This window comes from Anas acuta, unplaced genomic scaffold, assembly GCF_963932015.1.
Source record: "Anas acuta unplaced genomic scaffold, bAnaAcu1.1 SCAFFOLD_114, whole genome shotgun sequence".
Lineage (NCBI taxonomy): Eukaryota > Metazoa > Chordata > Aves > Anseriformes > Anatidae > Anas > Anas acuta.
In genome coordinates, this window is record NW_027076137.1 from 11,419 (window position 1) to 30,611 (window position 19,193).

Here is a 19,193-nt window from a genome sequence, read left to right on the forward strand (position 1 = left end):
ATGCCTATGGGGCTATTGCAGGGTTAGGCAAAGAACTATTGTACCATGAAATCTTGGGATAGAAGAAATATTATGTGCATTTTTTACTGTTTCATTTGTTGAGCTAATTTAGAAGTGGATATAAAATTGTTTTCTTTTTTTTTTTTTTCCTCTTGAGTTCACTCCTTTTTATAGGATTTCATAATAGAATAGATATATACTAAATAAAAAAAAAAAAAAAAGATTCCAAGCAGGTAATCATATTCACAATTATTTTTTCAATCCAGAAACAATAGCAAGGATGAGCTGAAAAGTATTTCTATGCCATTAGAGTGTCAAGGTGTGTCCCATACGTTAGTAACAGTCAGAGGATTCATTTTGGAGAACAAAAGATATCTTGAAAGAAGTAAAGACAGAAGTAAATATGCATGCATGTACATCTCTCTCTACAGAAACCTAAGAAAATCGTATGCAGGTTAGCTTCTTGCGCTCTCTTCTCAAAGTTCTAGTGAATACAGCATCAGTGTGTGTTCCAAACATTACCCTCAGTCCAGCACGGATACACACGAGAGGTCAGTCTGCAGGTTGCGCAGGCCAAGAAACTGCTCTGGCTTGATGGGAAGAGCCAAGGCAGAAGTTGCTGTCAGAGAAAAGATGCTGTCAAAGCGTGTCACGTCCATGCTAGAGCCTCTCTCCCACCATCTAGCTCTACTGCATCTAGATGCATCTATACTAGAGCGTCGCTACTTAGCCAGTCTGGGGGATCTTAGGAGCCTTCTGAAGACCCAGAGGAGGGGCTCTTTGTCCTTTCTGTTTTAACAGCCAGTGAAAACTCTTACCGTTTGACACAGAGTGGCTGAAAAACACAAAGTGGACTTGCAATCTTCACAGCTTCGAAGCAAGTGGAGATTGTGGAGGTTGTGGAGTAACCAAGGAAACTGTTGATCTAGAAGCAGCCTACAGATTGTGTTTAGCCAGGGCCTTGTATTGCCCTTCTGGCTGATCTGCCAGCAATTCAAGAAAGTCTCCCTGGCAAGCCAGCCCTGGAGTCACCCAAAACTTGGTGAAACCCATGAGATTAGAAAGGAGACAGTTGCACTCCATAAACTGCAGGTTTCTGTGCTTTTTGCTTGCTTGCTTGCTTGCTTGTTTTCCAGGCTGAATTGGATTAGCTGGACAAGTTGGCAGCTGCCTACAGACAAATACCTTATCAGGAGTCTAAACTACGGGATTGCTCTAACTGAGAACAATGAATTGGACTTGACGTCCTTAGGAAGTCTTTCCAGCTACGCTTTCTACCACTACAGAAATGCACCTGATTCTTTCACAAAGCTTACGGGTGCTGACTGCAAATAGTCCTCATCATTCTCCATTGCCTTCCTCATCTCCATTCTCTTTTGGCCCGTGAAGCTTTTCCGAGCAGAGATGAAGATCAGCTCTAATACACAGTCTGGGATTCTGCAAAGGAAAAGAAGAATCCTCCTGAAAACTCTTTGCAACCTCACCCGCCATCCCCAAAGCAAAGAAGAGCAAAAGAACACCGCTTGATCACAGCAAGCATCAACTCGAGCATAGGTCTCCTGCAAGTGTAGCGGGGTTCAACAGCTGCCAAACAAGCTTAAGGAGCACACCCAGAATCAAGTCCATCAAACCGTGTCTTCAAACAGGTGCTTGAAAGAGTTAGGTTTTCTTAGGCGTGAGGAATGAAAAAGAAAGCAAGAACTGACAACTTACCAGCACACAGTTTCCCTCGAGCTTGCTTGGCTTCATTCCGCACCTGAGGCTGGGCTCCCAAGCAGGATTGAGCAGCATTGTGCAGAAATGCCAAAGCCTCCCCAGCTGTGCTGGATCTTCAGCCCCAAGGGCTTTGGCTCTGTTGCCTCCTCAGCAACATGGGCAATTGCCCAGGCAAGCCGGTGTCCAGCAGCTCGACTCAGGAAGCGCAGCCCCCCCTTGCCACCGCTTGCCACTCACACCAGGAGCCCCCGCGGTGGTGGCAGCCGTTGCGCGGCGCTTGGTGCAGTGCGGTGCGGTGTGGGCAGAGGTCTGCGGGCTCCTTCTCCTTGGGGGCGGCTCTGCCATGGGGCGTCCGCCGCGGGGCTGCTGAGGCGGCGGGGGGCTCCATGGGGGAGCGGAGGGCAATGTGCGCTGGGGCTGGGACGGGCCTGGGGCTGGGGCACCGCGCCGCCGCCGCCATGCCAAGCGGCACTCCTGGCATCTGTGCTGCAGAGCCAGCCAGTGTGATGCCTTGGCGTTTGTGACTTCACAGAATCACAGAATGTCTACGTTGGAAGAGACCTCAAGACCATCGAGTGCCAAACAAAGGCAACTCTGCATTTCCTTCTTAAACACCCGGTTTCTTCAGAAAAACAAAACAAAACAAAACAAAAGAAAAACAAAACAAAAAACACAGAACTTCATCCCTCACACGGGATTCCTGAAGTGAGCCTGCAGGGGCTGCCAAAGGCAGCAGCTCCTCAAGCACTGCTCCCACACGGCTCCCTACCACGGGCTCCATCCATCCCCCAGGAGCAAACTTGGTCAAACTAAGCCCCTTTGGAGATATTGTATGGCAGACCTTACCAAATGCCGGACAAAGGAGAAGATCTAACCCATTTAGGAAACCAATATTTGCAACAACATCTTACAGTTTGGTGCAAGCAACTAGAACAAATCAATGTTTTAGGCACTAGACCTTTTATTTGCCTCCCAAGGGGAAGGATGCACTTTAATCAATATTAGTTGCTGTATGTGTGTAAATGAGGCAGGAGGAATTGAGACTGAGCACGAAAACATTTGGGGAAAGACTACGGTAATAAGGTGATTAGTCTAAGGTGATTACGTAAGGTAATTCAAGATGACACCTCCTGGGGTTTTCGAGAATTATGCAACAAAATAACCTTTTGGTTACCCAACTTTTCTTGGCTTAAGCAATCGTTTAGAGGAATCCTGATCTTCTTTTTAAGAGTAGTAGTCTTGACTTGTGTAGTGGTACAATGTGCATTTTGGTGCTGTATGAAGGACTAGATTATGATACCTGGAAGTGTAACTGAAACAAGCACCAAGTCAAAACTGGTAAGAATTTAATGAAAACTTTTAATCAAGAAGGATTGTAATAAGCCAAAGAATTTTCTTAGGCTCAAGAAAAGGGGGGACTTGAGACAGGGAACAAGATAAAGACTGGTGATTCCTAGGTCTGAGCTAGCACCATTGTATGTTAAGCACCCGAAAGACGAGGAAGTAAAAGACTGTGTCTTTTACTTTCCGCTGGCTCTTTGCTTGTAATACAAGCTTCACCATTCTAACTTGCAATTTAGGCAATCTTAAAACAACTGAACCATGACAGTAAAATATGAAATTCTTCGTATTTTCAAAAGTAGTCTGCAATTTCATTAGCAGAACACACAAAACATAGTCTTTGAATGTGACTTTAATGTACACAGGGATTTTTGTTATTTTTAAAGCTCATCACTTTTTTATTACATTGTATTATGCCCCAAAATATATTCAGAGGAAAGATAACTAAAGGTAATTATACAAAAATACTGAGCGCTTCTTACAAACGTTACAAACATATGGATTTGAAAAAGTTAGAAATTCACAGGGACATTCACCCTTCTACATTTCGCTACAGTTTGGCTGCGATGGATGTTTCCTCACAGCAAAACATGTCCTGGACTACATGCTTCTTTGTGTATTAGACACAGAATAATCTTCCCCATGCTCATTTACAGTCCAACCTGTGCAATATTCATGTTCACACCGCCACAGCATACTTTCGAGTAATGAACCTCTAGGCTTATTATCCTGCCTGGAGAGCTAAACCTCAATTCACTCTGGTAGCAACAGATGCATATGTGACCAGCATCTACGTATTACAAAGACATGGCACTACCTCAAGTGTGACGAAATAGAACCATCAGTTAAGAGGAAGAATGAGTCACGCTGAGCCTTAAGACGAAACACGGGGCCAAGAAGGCTGCACTGTGCGTGTGAAGTGGTGGTGGTGGCAGTGTGAGGTGTAAGACAACCAAGATAATGACAATGATTAAACCATTTTTGCTTCTACACTAGAACTACTTCATTTTAAGTTTGAGTTGTGGTTAGTAGGACCTGGAACAATCAAAAAACCTTTTCATAGTTGTTTGTTGGTCCTTTTTTTTTTTTTTTTTTTTTTTTGGTCAAAGCATAGATCACATTAGGAAGCTTATCTTCTTACTACAAATATCTAGGTCTTTTAACCTTAATAAAGAATGATTTTAGTTAACTGGAAGTATGGACCTCCTCATTGACAATCTTCCAAGAAATAACTTCTATGAAATCAAGTGCTGGCAGCAAAATCAAGTTGATTGTTTAAAATACTGGCATCTAAAAGCATAGCATATTACACATTTGTTAATTATAATGCCATTCAGAGTCTTTCAGATCATAAAATACCGTTTTCTCAACCACAACAGTGTGAGACTGTAGCTTCTGAAATTATGCTCGAATCCACAGAAAACCAAACACGAATTTAGAACAGTGTTATACCACTGCCTCTATTACAAACTGATGTTGTCTCTCCTTTGCAAGTGTGGGGAGATGTAGTACCTTCCTGGATAAGAGTTAGTTCAGTAAAAATATGAGTTTTATGTCTATCTGATATACTTCTGTCTGTTTGCTACCCCTCAAATGATCTACTGACAAACACAAAAGCATTTTAAGATCATGTACTTACATTTAGTAGGTGCCATTAGTTGATGGGGTGACTCTCCAAAAAAGCCCTTCAATTTCTTCTTCAGCTCTCTGCTGGTTTTCTCTAGAATAAAAGAAGTCTTTTTCCAGTTGCTGGACTTTTACTTCATACTCTTTCAAAGTTTCTGCAATACCTTCACCATCTTGTTCTAGGGCAAGTAAAACTAGTATGAGAATCAAATCTTCACTTCACTTCTCTGTGCCAAAATCAAGATGCCCAGCTAGAGAATGTCCTGTATTTTGCTGACACTCTGCTTTCAGGGTGTACATTTAAACTAGTATGACAGAGGATCAAAAAGCCCATGCCAACCCCAATTCTCCATTTTAATAGGAGCATTTAGAGGATAAAGATCAATGGGATTGCTATCTTTCACCTTTCCAATGTCAACAAATTGAATATAAAAATGTGACAATTCTGACCGTTTTTTAAAAATGGTCAGCTTTTTTCTTTTATACAAGCACCTTGTGTCTGTTCATCAGCATCCTACACGACATCAGAATTAGTAACAGCCAAAATGTTATCTTTCTACCTCATATCTTCTTTTTTCTTTCATATGAAACACAGTATTTCTCAACAGTGACTAAAGATAATATCTGCTGTACAATTCCCCTTGGAAAACAAACAAGCACCCTTGAAATGATGCAGTATCAACTGTAGTTTTTTCTCATGTTCTCTGTGTTGTAGCGTCAGCTGCCTGTCACACTGCAACTTGATGTGCTCAAGTGCAGATTCCAATTCACGTATTATATTTTCCTGGTCTATGACCTTCATCTCCTGTTCTTCAGTCTGCAGTTGTAATTTACGTTCAGACTCTCGCAGGCCAACAATCTAAGACAATCTAATACACTTCTATCAAACCATTTCAACAAATGCTTTTACAGTTCTGCTTAATAGATGAATGGATACAAAAGCAATTGTCTGTATAAGCTATAAGCTTATACTGGAAACAGATTTGCCTGCTGACACGAGTTCACACTTCAGAATTGAGCTCTGTAGATTTTGATCACATGGACTAGTGGATTTTTTAATGCCCTGTGCAGAACTTAAACTGATACAAGAGTTTTTTTCCTGTTTCTGGAAAACTGCCAATTTGTGTACCACAGACAACTTGTTCACAAAATCACCCAAGGTTCACCCATGGGCAAAGAGAGACACCAAGTCCTAATGCATTTCTTTTTTATGTTTCCAGGTGTCATTACGATTCTTCAGTATATGGTGGTAAGCGCTTGTTTGCAGAAAGATTTTATAATGGATTTGGAAAAAAGAAATACTATCCTGAGGTTAATAAAGACTGCAGGTGGGAAGAATTTCAATACGACACCACTGTTTAAATATGTTGCTACTTGAGAAGTTAGCAGCATAAAGCAGTGGAAAGGAGCAAGGAAATTTCCAGAGTTGCAACACCTTTTAAGCTAATGACACCAAAACAAGATACAAACAAGTAATAGAAAAGCATCCTTTTTTATGTTGATGTCAAGATGCAAAATATCCAAATTAACAACAGATGTGAGTAACCTAAGCAGGCTTTCAAGGAAAGTGGATTAAATTGACTTTACTTCTTGACACTATTTCATTTAACTATTTAGCGCAATAACAGGTAATAGGCTAAAATATTGATCATTAGCCAAAGCAAACCTTGTTAAAGTATTTGAAGAGGATAGCTCTGAGCTCATCAGCAGACAAGGAAACTAGTTTTCCTATTGCATTATCCTCACTCTGTGAAAGGATCTGTGAAGAGGATCTAAGCAAGTACTGGCGACTCTGAATACTTTCATTCTTGTAATTAATAGCAGCCTCCAGGGCTTCAATTCCTTCTTCCAGCTGCAAAAGGACATGTTCTTCCTACACAGAAACACAGGAGTGAGATTGTAAAAAAAGTACAAAACAAACCTTTGTGTGCATAAGACATTAACTTCATTCTCAAAGGTGAATCTAAATTGAAGAGCAAGACTAACTAGTAGTAGTACAGAGAATGGAATGGGAAAAATAAGAGGAAGAGTACAAATCTAGAACCTGCTTGGAGCAAGCAGGAAATGTCTTGATATCCCTTCCACAGACCAGAGTTCAAACAAATGGTTCATCACCACAAAAGCCTACATTCTATTCTTCCTCCATTTTCCCCTCCCCACAATTTGATGACTTCTATTACTTTTTCAGTTGAACTAGTTTTCTAATTAGCGATTAATGAACCAATCAGATCTGTAAGCAGTTTGGTGACCATTATCTGTGCAGGAAGGTGGCAGAAATTCATGCCCTGAAGTATTGCAGAAGATTCTGTGGAGTGAAGCAAATAGGATTCTTTCTGGCATGCTATCAGCTCAGTAATAGGCCCCAACTGCTGCTTCTCAAGACCTAAAACAAAACTGTGTATTTGACATCAATTTATTCAATCTTCAACTTAATTATACTGATCAATTCAAGTGTGTAACATCCATAATATGGCTTATTTTCATTGTAACTATATGGAGGCCTTCAGGTGAGGTTTGGTCTTTCACTAAAGCCTATGAAAAAAAAAAATCAAGGGACATCACTATTAGAGTACTTCACCTTGTTCTATGTCCTGATAGGAAAATAGCTGCCTAAGATAAATTGATGGACATCCTGTTTCATTATTTCTCATTATAGAATTGTTAGGCCAGCGACATTTGTCCGGACTCTAGCTAAAGTAAGTAAGTTCCTCTGAAAGTATATGTTGTTCCCTGTTATGGAAGTAGTGCCATTATAGCAGTACTTTCATGTCGGCTGTTAACAAAAACACCCAACCTCAGTTCCTTGATTCTCTACTGTCTAATACTGGGAGACATTTTAGGTCATGATTGGAATACTTTATTATACAACATTGCCTAAAACTTTGATGTATCTCAGAGATAGTTACTTACTTCAGCTGACAACACTTTTCAGTTACCCTCTTTCAGTTTCTCATCCACACTATTTCTTCTCCTGAGTAGCTGATCCCTTTCCTTCTGAAGAACCTGAATTTTTTCCAGAATGTCTGTCTTATCTTCAGTAGTGCTGTCCTGAAGCTGCATACCTTTATCACACAATTCCTGGTCCAGCATACTTAAGCGAGTAGACAATTTCATACTATCTTTGTTTAAAGCCTTTAAAAAAAAAAAAAAAGAGAGAGAGAGAGAGAGAGAGAAAGAAATAAGAGGAAGAATGAAAGAAACCGTAAGTATAAAACTCCTTCCCCATAAACATGTACATGAGACTGTCGCATCCTAAAGTGGAAGACCTGTCTACTTCTTGTAAAGGGACGCCATTTAGGCTAAGTAGACAGCTACCATAAAATTTACTATTTAATCAAAAGATGAAAGAAAACAAAGAAAAGCAATGTGCAGTTTTCTACATATCTTACATGAGTTAGTCATTACGGTGACAATGACACTTCAATTTCTGTTTCTCAGTAGCCAAAGTAAATAATACAGAATGTTTCTCTGCCATGTTCTCTACTTTGCAGGCACTGAGCATTTTTTAGATATCGTTATTTAATGTGCTGCAATAACAGAACTTTGGAAGTCAGATTTTGTTTTGTTGTTAGAATTTCGGGGATATCATGTAAATAAAGGTTATTACATTCTATTATTCATGTTTAAAATGTTCATTTGATCAAGCCACACAATAATGTAATGGCAGCTCTAGAGATACAAGTTGCATGGCTTAAACCTCTTCTGTTATCCGGCTGCCCTCCTCCCATAGTCTTTTCAGGCAGCTCTACAATTGTGTTAAATTTCTTTCTTTCTTTCTTTTTTTTATTTCTTAAATCACCTGGCTAGATCTCAGTTTCTTGATTTCTAGGAGGCTCTTCTCTTGCAATAATGCTTCTTTTTTAGCTACAATGGCTTCTCTTTTCTTTAAATCTTCTTCTAGTTCCGCTAACTGTTGGTGCTGTTGCAGAATTCTTTCCATTTCTTCATCCAGCCATTTCTTTTGCTCTTCTAACTTCTACAATTTAAACAGAGATCCAGAGAGCATTAACGAGGACTATTTGGGTCAGAATTTTATGACTATGTTTTTCCTCTTTTAGAGTAACTGATAAAACGTGAGAAATCAACATTTCAATTCTTAACATTAAGTGTTCAACAGAATCCTGATTCAGGATAATACAGAAATAGGACTGACTTAAGGAGAGGCTCAGCAATGTTATATTACTACATCTTATGCAAACAATTTTATCAGATGCTTTTAAGGAAATGTATTATTTTCCTAAAAACAGTTATAGAAATAGATGTCATATATAGAATGACAACAACTAAGTTTGAAAGGTACCACAAGAAATCAGCTAGCCCATCCTCATTGCATGATTCTTGCCCAAGACCAAGATTTGTGGAAAAACACATCGTGATGAGAAACTCTGATGCTGAAAGAAAGAAAAAATGGGAGTTCTGATCCTGCTAGCAGAGTCTATTATAAGTCTCTTCTGAAGCAATGGTTTATCAGTGGGCATATTGCTGGTATGGCTAAGAAGTTGCTTTTATTTCATTTTTTAAATTGATTTTCACCTCTAAAGACTTTGGTTAACTCATGAAACTCTCATGTTCCAATGTCTAGTTCTGAAATCATGCAGGTAGCACTGTTGCACAGGAAACCTACTATTCTAACACTGTCATGAACAACCAAAACCATAGCCATTTGTCATATTTGTCAGATGGGAAAAGAGATAAACAAACAAACCATGCAACATTTATAACAGAGCTCATCAGAATCACCTTCAAACCTACCAGACAACCAAACTCGTTGAATTTCCAGCTATCTGCATTACTACCTTTGACAAGTCATAGAAAAAACAAAGACATTACAGCCCTCTCCTTTCGTTCATTCAAAACCAGTTAAAGAGCTTCTTGACTTGTCTCAGTTTTTGCTACAACAAAAAAATAACAATTTAAAAAAAAAACAGGGGAGGGAGGACGGAATACTCTTCTTCCAAACGCTTTACAAAGATGACACGGGGTGAATAAAGACACCTTTCTTTTCAGTGTCCACACAGATTTGGAATAGATTAGCTACCTCTGATTTCTGTAAAGTCCACACCGAGTTATTTTTCTTCTTTTTAAATGCAGCAATCTCTCTGTCTTTAAGAATCTTCTGTTGCTGTTCCATCTTAAGCTGAAGTTCCTCTAAACAAAAACAAACAAACAAAACTCTTTCTGCCTCAGTCAGTGTGTTTTTCAAACACATTTAATGACAGAATCTACACAATCATGAAATCAGAAATATTGAACTAATTTACATGCAAAATTGCAACTCAGGGCTAGACATCACATAATAACATTCAAAAAAATAGCTGAAGAGAAAGGAAGAATGAAGATTTCTGTGAAAATACTTATACACAATTTCTTCAGTGTCAAGTAAGCAATTACTTAAAAGGACAAAATCTGGTAGTATAGTACATTGCCTTTGGGAAAACAAAGGTCAAACTGGTTGATCTTATTCTTTGTCATAAGGAAACAGAAAGAATCCTACTTTAATTTGTAGCTGGTCCCGCTGAAGCTCTGCTTCTAGTTGCTTCTTTTTTTTCACTCTCCTCACGCAGTCTTTTCTCTAGCAGGGTCTGCTGATGCTTCATCTGAGCCACGTTCTGCTCAAGTTCTATTGCTCGTTTTTCACTTTGGTTAGATAGAGAAGCCAGATTCTTAGTGTCTTGCTTCTTCTTCTGTAAGGCCTGAATGTTCATGGAAAATTTCAGCTTAACAACAGGAAAACTTAAAACTAAAACCCGACTCAGGTTAATTCTCTATTTCACTGAGTTAGGACAGTGAGCAAGACTTGCTACATTTTGCCACAACAATCACACATTATCTCTAAGGTCTCTGAGCCTTCGTAAAATCATCAAAGACAGAACTATCTAACTACTTAGTTGTTAAATAGTAGTGGGTATAACTGTGTGAAGGTTCTCATTGGCTACTTCAATCCAACTAGCTTCAATTGTGTGAAGCTGGTGAGAGTTTCACAATCAGAGTGTACGGATTTCAAAGGTGATGCTGAGACAGGAATTTGCAAATCCTAATGGTCATATTGGAAATACCTGCACTTTCAGCTTAGCTGCATCCATCTTCTTTCGGAACTCTCTTTGCAGCTTGGCTTTCTCAGCTCCTTATTCTCCAGCTCCTGAAGCTGCTTTTGAGTTTCGGCCAGTTCCATTTTGGCCTGCTCGGATTCTTGTTCCGGTTTAGTTATCTTCAAAGAATATTGCCTGCTTACACACTCTGCATCCTTACCTTAAAGACATCATATCCAAATAGTTTTAAAACAGCAAGCTAATAATTTGCAATGTATCACTTAAACCTGTAATTGAATCGTTACTTACTTCATCCTGATTAAACCAAAAATTTCTGAGACATTTTCCAAACCTAAACAAACAGCTCCCTTATAACACTGAAATATAGATGAACAAAGGAATCTTAAATCTGAACTCTTCATAAATCATCTGATGTCACCAAAGAAAGTAACACCTGAGTGCCACATCAAGTGAAAATTTTCTGCCTACTGCAGTCCTTGACAAAATAGCTTGCCTGTATTATTATGTTTTTTGTTGTTTGTTTGTATGTTTGTTTCTTTGTTCCCCAGAAGAATATGCTACATATTTCTCAGCTTTCAACTTGGTAATCAGCAAAAAACTCTCGATTGTGTTTCTACTGATTTGCCCTGTTCGGGCAATCTGATTTGCTCTGTTTGGGATTCCGTGAGTACTGTTACTGGGGGCGCACAATGTTTCTCAATGCCAAAAGACTGCCTCAGGAGAATATGTACACACTAGAAGAGTGTGATTGAAACAGGTAAGCACAGATCTTTAGGGTCATCACAATGATAAGTTTCTGGCAAGCATATATATATCAGGACAGGTGTGTAATGATATAGGCTAACAGGGACACTGACCTTTTCCCTCATCCACTTCTGACTCCTGCTTCTCTACTGCTATGATGGCAATGCAAGCATTCCCAGCACAGTGTCGTATCTTCTCTCCTATCCCAGACACTGGGTGACAAACACATGTCCATGAAGAGATCAGTTGCACTAAGCATACATGAAAAATTACACTATAGGTGGACAAACGCAATAAGCTACAAAACACAAAAAAATATTTAACAAACAAATCTGCAGATCACAGCTGAGTAGGACACAATAAAAATTTGCAGCCTTCAATGCACTCATAGCAAGTAATTCATAGAAGTTAGGAAACTGTAAGTTACCAGAAGTATTCCCGCAGAAGAAAATTACCCAAAAACTAAGATATGCAGGTCTTCAGAAGTTTTGTGTCTTTTTTCTTGCTTATTTCTGAATGTCTTCATTTCAATTTTTCAGTCACTTACCTGTTCTTACTAATTCCTTAATAAGTTCTTCTTTCATTTTGATGTTAAGTGCAAGTTCTCCCATTTTTTGCTTGGCCTCAGTGAGTCTCAACTCTGAATTCTTTAACTTCTGCATGTTAAAAACATGACTTTTCTGGAGGCAGTCGATTTCTTCACCTTGAAAGAAAACAAAGCAATGTGGAAACCAAAAAAAAAAGGAATAAAAATGGAATAAAAGGAATACACTCTTTAGCCAAAAGACAGTGATCTGAAATATAGTATGTATAGAATTCTTACAGATGAAGCGAAAGAGCCAAAAGGAGAGAGTATTGCAAAGAGTCTTTTCCCTGCCATCTAAATACGGAAATGACAGCATGCATTAGCATTTAAAGAATGCTAATGAATGCTAATCTGAGAGAGAAAAAACATATTTAATTTAAGCATTTTCAGTGCATCTCTGATGAAATAATAGCATGTTTCCTTTTCTTGAACTAGTACTAGATTTGTAGGTCAAGTGCTTTCTCGCTAGTAAGTAGTACTCAAACATTAAGGTCACTGATGTCAATTTCAGAAAAGGGAAAAGGAAAATAATTAAAAAATAAATTTATGTTGAGCTATAATGAAAAAAGTATTTGTAGCAAATAAAGACATTTTGATGAGAAAAATAATTACATGTGATAAAGACATTATTGCATATTCTAGTACTACATCTAACACAATTTACTCTCATGACTTCCATTTTACCTGTGGCTGTATCAGTCTGTGGCACAGATTTGTCACATAAGCTGGACTTGTCAACTTGACATTTCATGTCACTTTGCTCAAAGGGAAAGCACAGAGAAGCCTGTTTTCGTGTCCATTTTTGGTTTATTGAATGCCTAAGAAAGAATGGAAAACATGATACATTCTAAACACAAAGGGATTTTTTTTTCTTTTAACTTTATATAAAGTACATGATATTAAAGAGAAGAGTGCCAAACTGAGAAAGCTTACATAAGCATTTGCACCTTCTTCTTCCCATGCTTGATCTTGTTGGATGATGTCCCCAAAACAAAGATCATGCAATCTTTATCGCATCAAAAAAACGTGGTTTTTAAACTAGTTTCATAATATGCCTAGTTGGTCCTGCAAATTTATTTTAAGTAGTATCACAAATGGCCTCACATTACAGTAGGATTAGGCAGTAATATTGTATTTGCTATATATTTATCTGTAACAAAAGTTAAAGAAAAAATTACCTAAATGAGAAAAAAAAAATAAATTACTTTTGACTGTCTGTATTTTCTTTCTCTTCATCACTCTGATAGAGAGGTGGCAGTGAAGGACTTCATCTTGATCTTCTATGTAGCTCAGTATCATCTGGCTACGAGCACGGAATCCTGCCATCATCCGAGCCAGGGAAAAAGCAGGGGGACTGGTATACACCTGCCAAAAAGCACCAAAAAAACACTTGGAATAGTTCAGTAATTCTTTATTGATATTCCAATAGTATTTCAGTTTAAAAGTCTTTCACTACCTGACCTTGTATGCAGAATTGCAGGTGTTTAAATAATATTTCTGAGTACCTGTGTACCAGAAGGTTTTGCAAGAGAAGGTTCTGCTTAGAACACTTGTCCCAAGTGCAAAAGAAGGTACTGTTACCAACTTATTACCCAAAATGTTCAGTTTATCAGTACAGAATAATCATTCATTTTGGTAATGCTTCCTATCTGAACTGTTAAACATTGCACAAAAAGATCACTAAAGACTACAGCTTTATGACTGTGATAAATTCTGTGTTTTAAGTCAATTTGTATGGGGCTTTGAGCAACCTGATCTAGTGAAAGGTGTCTCTGTCCATGGCAGAGTTGGACTAGATGATTTTTAAAGGTCCCTTCAAACTCCAGCCATTCTGGGATTCAAAATGTAAGCCCATAGATTTTGGACAACTGGGACATAGCGTGTGTTGCAAGACATTCAAAAGTACTTTTTCAGTCTTCAATGCTAAAATGCTTCAAAGCTAAACAGCAGCTGACAAGAGGTCACCATAATTTGTCACGCCCAATAGAATTATTGAACAATAACCGTTAAAAAAAATGTAATGCTTAGGTAGACCTTACCTTTCGTGTCTCTGTCCCTGAAGATGGGTAAAGCGAGTGTAGCAGACTCTTTGTGAGTGGGACACTGTATGGCCTTCTTGCAGATGCCGTAACAGCAGGCCCATCTTCACAAGCACTTGAGAAGTCCCAAGTTTTCACAACCATAAACTTCTCTAATTTTTCTTTTAGCTGATCAATAAGGATTTGCTGTTCCACCATTTTTTCATTCTCATATGAAAAAAACAAAAACAAAAACGGTTGCTGATCATCAGGTTTGCATCATACCTTTCTAAATTCATTATAAAGGTCAGTCTTCTTGTATATCATTCACTAACTCTAAATTCTTCTGCAGTGCACAGGCAAATTCTGCAACAAACTGAAAATTCTCTGGCATGACAGGTAGAATCTTACCTCTCCCCAAACTCCAATCATTTTTTTTGAGACATTTTTGTCTCTAAAGGACCTGTCCTATATAAATTATGTCAGCTAGATTTAGACATCTAGTGAGAAGTAGATGACATATTTATCAGCCCTTGCTTGCCTTATTTGTGTGTTCATGGATAAATAAAACGGTAATTCAAGAAAAATGTTCAAATGAAGCACATGGTCTGAGTTTAAAGAATGAAATGTACATACATGTAGGCTTCCTCTTCCTCTTGGAGTGGTCCAACTTGAAAGATTATTTTTATTAATTAACATTCATAAAATTGTACGTGACCCCAGGATCCCCTGTATCAACCGTTACTTTCTTTTCTACCCAGCCTCAAATTTGTCGGTAATGCTAGTTTGAAGAACTTACTTGCCTTTCCTACAGCAATCTCTGTGCATTGTTCAAAATTACATATCTTCACTGAACTGATTTATCCATAAGGCCAAGACCATACAATTTTCAGTCTTCTCTGTTCCTTTCAGAATACATCGAAAATCTTGCCTACCAACAGGAAATTTGAATAACAGCTAGAGATAGTTAACTAAAGTATGCATTCTCCTACTTTGAATCATATATTTTTTATTTATTCTTTTTTTCTCATCTTCTTAGACTGCAAGTCCTTTCCCCATACATAGACAATGCCCCACAAATTGACATTTTGTTGGAATACAATACATAATATTTCTGTGTCATAGCAAAAAGAATATATATGTCAATACCATACATTTTATGATTGTGGAAGTAGTAATGGGCAACTCCACCTTACAACTTTTTTATTTTTTTAATCCCTATAAGACTCTGTCCCTTATGCCCTTGTACATACAACCCCATAGTGCATAACCTGTTACATAAATACATGGGTACAAACATTTACATGCTACTTTTACAGTTCTTATTCTGTCATGTATCATTGAAATGACACTTTCCTGTGCATACAACTTTAAGCCATTTGACACAAGCATTTGATTTGATTATTATACTGATTTTTCTGTTTTTAAGTAAAAGTGAGAGCTGCGATCTTTTGCCTACAGTACAACTGTTTCTGTTCATAACATCTGCCTCGTATCCTCCATAGGATACAATTATAAGCATAATCGTATATAAGCATCTATGTGTATTAGAAGCATGGATTGTTTTAGTCTAATAAGCTGACAATATGCAGTATGGGTTAAAAAGGGAAAACACACAAAAAAAGCCTATCCAGAAATGACAGAACAGAAAAAAAGTTACAGAGGGAAGGAAAAGATGGTGACCAGTGTACTTACCTTTCATTCATTGACTCTCCCCAAGCCATCAGCAAAGAAGAGGAAAAAGGAGGAAAAGGAGGAAAAGGAGAATAAGGAAAAAAAGGAGAAAAAGGAGAAGAGTACTAACTAGCCATGTTTATGCTGTTCCCTTTAAAAAAGGTCAGATCTATCATCCTATAAAGTCAGATCTATCAACTATCCTATATATGGTCTCCTGGATCTTGAAATGCTATTCACTTACTACCCATTACAATTTCATTAGCATATACAAGATCTAGAGAGGGAAGGAGGCAAGCAGTGTTTCCACTGTGTCACTCAGCTTCTTGTAATAGTAAACTCTCAGAATACTAGGATGAAATTCTGTCTTAAAAAGTCAAAAGTCAACAATACTTTACTCTCACACTGAATAAAGATATAACAAAGCATGTTTCTACACAGCCTTTCAATTAAAGCATTCTGTAGGAACTTGATGGTCTTTTTGAGATTCTAAACAATCTTTTAAAGCCTTTCAAGTCCTAAATCATGAATCGTCCTGAAACAACTTAGCAACAACACAGATCTGGAGGAAGGCAGGAAGCAAAGAGAGGGTGAATGAACCACTTAATATCATACAGGAAGGCTGTGGCACAGTTAGGCTGATACACGAACTTCAGGAATCACAGTACTGTGATTCACCCACTAGATGATCTCAGCTCATTAGGGAATACAGCTCTAATTCAAACAAGGTGCTTGTAAGACTGGTAGGTGTTTACATCCAAAAAAATTCTGAAGGATCTGTCTTGAAATCATGAGTACATTCCTATGGTGGACGGATGGTTTGATATAGATATATGTAATATATGCCAGAGGAAAAATACCTGTAATCTATGTCTTTCTTCAGCCTTCTTTAAAGATTCCAGTTGCTCTTCATTTTCCTGTATTAATGTCTTTATCTGATTCTGCAATATCTTCAATTCATGATCCTTCTGGCTGAATACTTCTTCATCCATAGCTAGAGCCTGCTAGATAATAAAAGGAAAATTCAGCCAGTGGAAAAGCAGGCATTGTTATTCTTGACGTTGGAAAATTAAATACATACATATATTTATTTGTTGTTCAAAGATGTGAGTGGAACTGCAAAGTTGTGACGTATATATGGCAAATTCTCCCACCATGGAATCACAGAACAGCTGAGGCTGGAAAGGACCTCTGGAGGTCACCTGGTTTAACCCCTGGCTCAAGCAAGGCCACCTTGAGCAGGTTGCCCAGGACCATGTCCAGGTGGCTTTTGCAGGTCTCAGAGGATGACTCCACTTCTTTGGGCAACTTGTTCCAGTGCACAGCCACGGCCACCACACAGTACACAAGTGCTTCCAGATGTTTGCCTAGAAGCTCTTGTGTTCCAGTATATGCCCACTGCCTTTTGTCCTGGCTGCACGTTCACTGCACCTTCCCTTCAGGTATTTGTAAGACATTGCTAAAATCCCCCACTGAGCCTCCTCTTCTCCAAACTGAACAGTCCCATCTCTCTCAGCCTTTCCTCATTGGAGAGGTGCTCCAGTCCCTTAAGCATCTTTGTGGCCCTCTGCTGCACTTTTTCCATTATGTCCCTGAATCTCTTGCATGGGGGAGCCCGGAACTGAACAGAATCAAGCAGAATGCAGTAGAGAAGTTGGAAAGGACCTACAAAGATCATCAAGTCCAACTGGCTGACCACTTCAGGACTAACCTAAAGTTACAGCATGTTATTGCGGGCAGTGCCCAAACGCCTCCTGAATACTGACAGGCATGGGGCACCAAACAGCTCGCTAGGAAGCCGGTGCCAGTGTCTGACCATCCTCATGGTACAGAAATTTTCCCTGATGTCCAGCGTGAACTGGACATCCCCCACAGCTTTGTGCCATTCCCATGCATTCTTCCCTCAGTTACCAGCAGCACAGACCAGCACCTTCCCTCCTCAGCAAGTTGCTGAGAGCCATGAGGTCGCCTCTTGGCCTCCTATTCTTCAGACTGGACAACACAAGTGTTCTCAGTCTCTCCTCATAGGACCTGCCTTCCAGCCCTTCTACCAGCTTTGTTGCCTTCCTCTTCACACTTTCAATTATCTTCACATCCTTTTTTCAACTGGGGTGCCCCTGAGCACACGATACTCAAGGTGAGGCCACATCAATGCTAAATATGGTGGGAGAATCACCTCTTTTGACTGGCTGCCTATGCTGTGTATAACGCACCACAAAATACAGTTTGCAACTGCAACTGGACACACTACTCCAGCTGTGGCCTCACTGAGCGGAAGGATCACATCTGTTGACCTGTTAGTGACACTTTGCCTAGTGCAGCCAACAAAACCACTAGCCTTCTTAGGAGGAAGGGCACATGGCTGACTCATGTTCAACTTGGTGACCACCAGGACGCCCAGCTCCTTTTCTGCAGGGCTGCTTTCCAGCAGGGTGGCCCCCGGCATGCACTAGTGCCTGCAGTTGTTCCTCTTCAGGTGCAGGACTCTGAACTTGCCCTTGCTGAACTTCATGAGGTTCTTGTCAGCCCACCTTTCTAGGCTGTCAAGGTCCCTGTGGCTATGGCAGCATGGCCCTCTGGGGAATCAGCTGCTCCCTTCAAAAGTGGTTTCCACCAGTCGTTTCTTTACTTCTGTTTCTCATCTATTGATTTTGTTTTGACAAGTTTCTTTCTCCCAAAGGAAATAATGGACCCATAACCAACACTACCTTACAAAGTGGGTATTTAAATCCAATTACTTTCTTCGGTGTTGTATTGGGTCTGGCTGGAATGTTAACTTTCCCAGCAGCAGCCCATACAGTGCCGTACGCTGTACTTGTAGCTGGAACAGCAGTGTTACCACACCAGTGTTGTGTCTGCTGCTGAGCAGCAGTGGCACAGTATTAGGCCTTTCTCTAACCCTCCTAGGGGGTGGGCAAAAGTTGAGGAGAGAAACATCACTAGGGCAGCTGGCCTAAACCAATCAAAGGGATATTCCATACCATGTGATGTCACACTCAGCAATAAAAGGGGAAAACAGGAAGAAGAGAGGAGGGGTGGGCTCTCGTTTGGAAGACGTCGGTCCTCCTCTCGAACACCGGCTGCGTGCGTTGAGGCCTTGCTTCAAGGACGTGGTCAATCATCGCTCATTTGTGGGAAGTAGAGAGTAATTTCTTTCCTCTGCACTTCCATATAGCCTTCATTTATTTTGTTTGTTTGTTTTCCTCCCTTCTTTTTATTTTCCTTTTTTCCCCTCCCTTTCCCCTTTCCCTTTTTATTTCCCCTTAGTTAAATTGTTAGTTCGGTAGTCTTTATTTTATTATTATAATTATTTTCCCTTTAATTAAATTATCCTTATCTCAACCCGTGAGTTGTTCTTTGCTTTACTTCTCCCCCTCCTCATCTAAAGGAGGGGGAGTGAGAGAGCGGTTGTGGGGTTTAGCTGCCCAGTACGGTAAA

General features: G+C 39.4%; 1 pseudogene; it reads right to left on the reverse strand.

Moving 5' to 3' along the window:
- Positions 1-4,119: 4,119 nt before the first annotated feature.
- Positions 4,120-19,193, reverse strand: part of LOC137849006 (kinesin-like protein KIF27) — a 35,457-nt pseudogene continuing 20,383 nt past the window's right edge.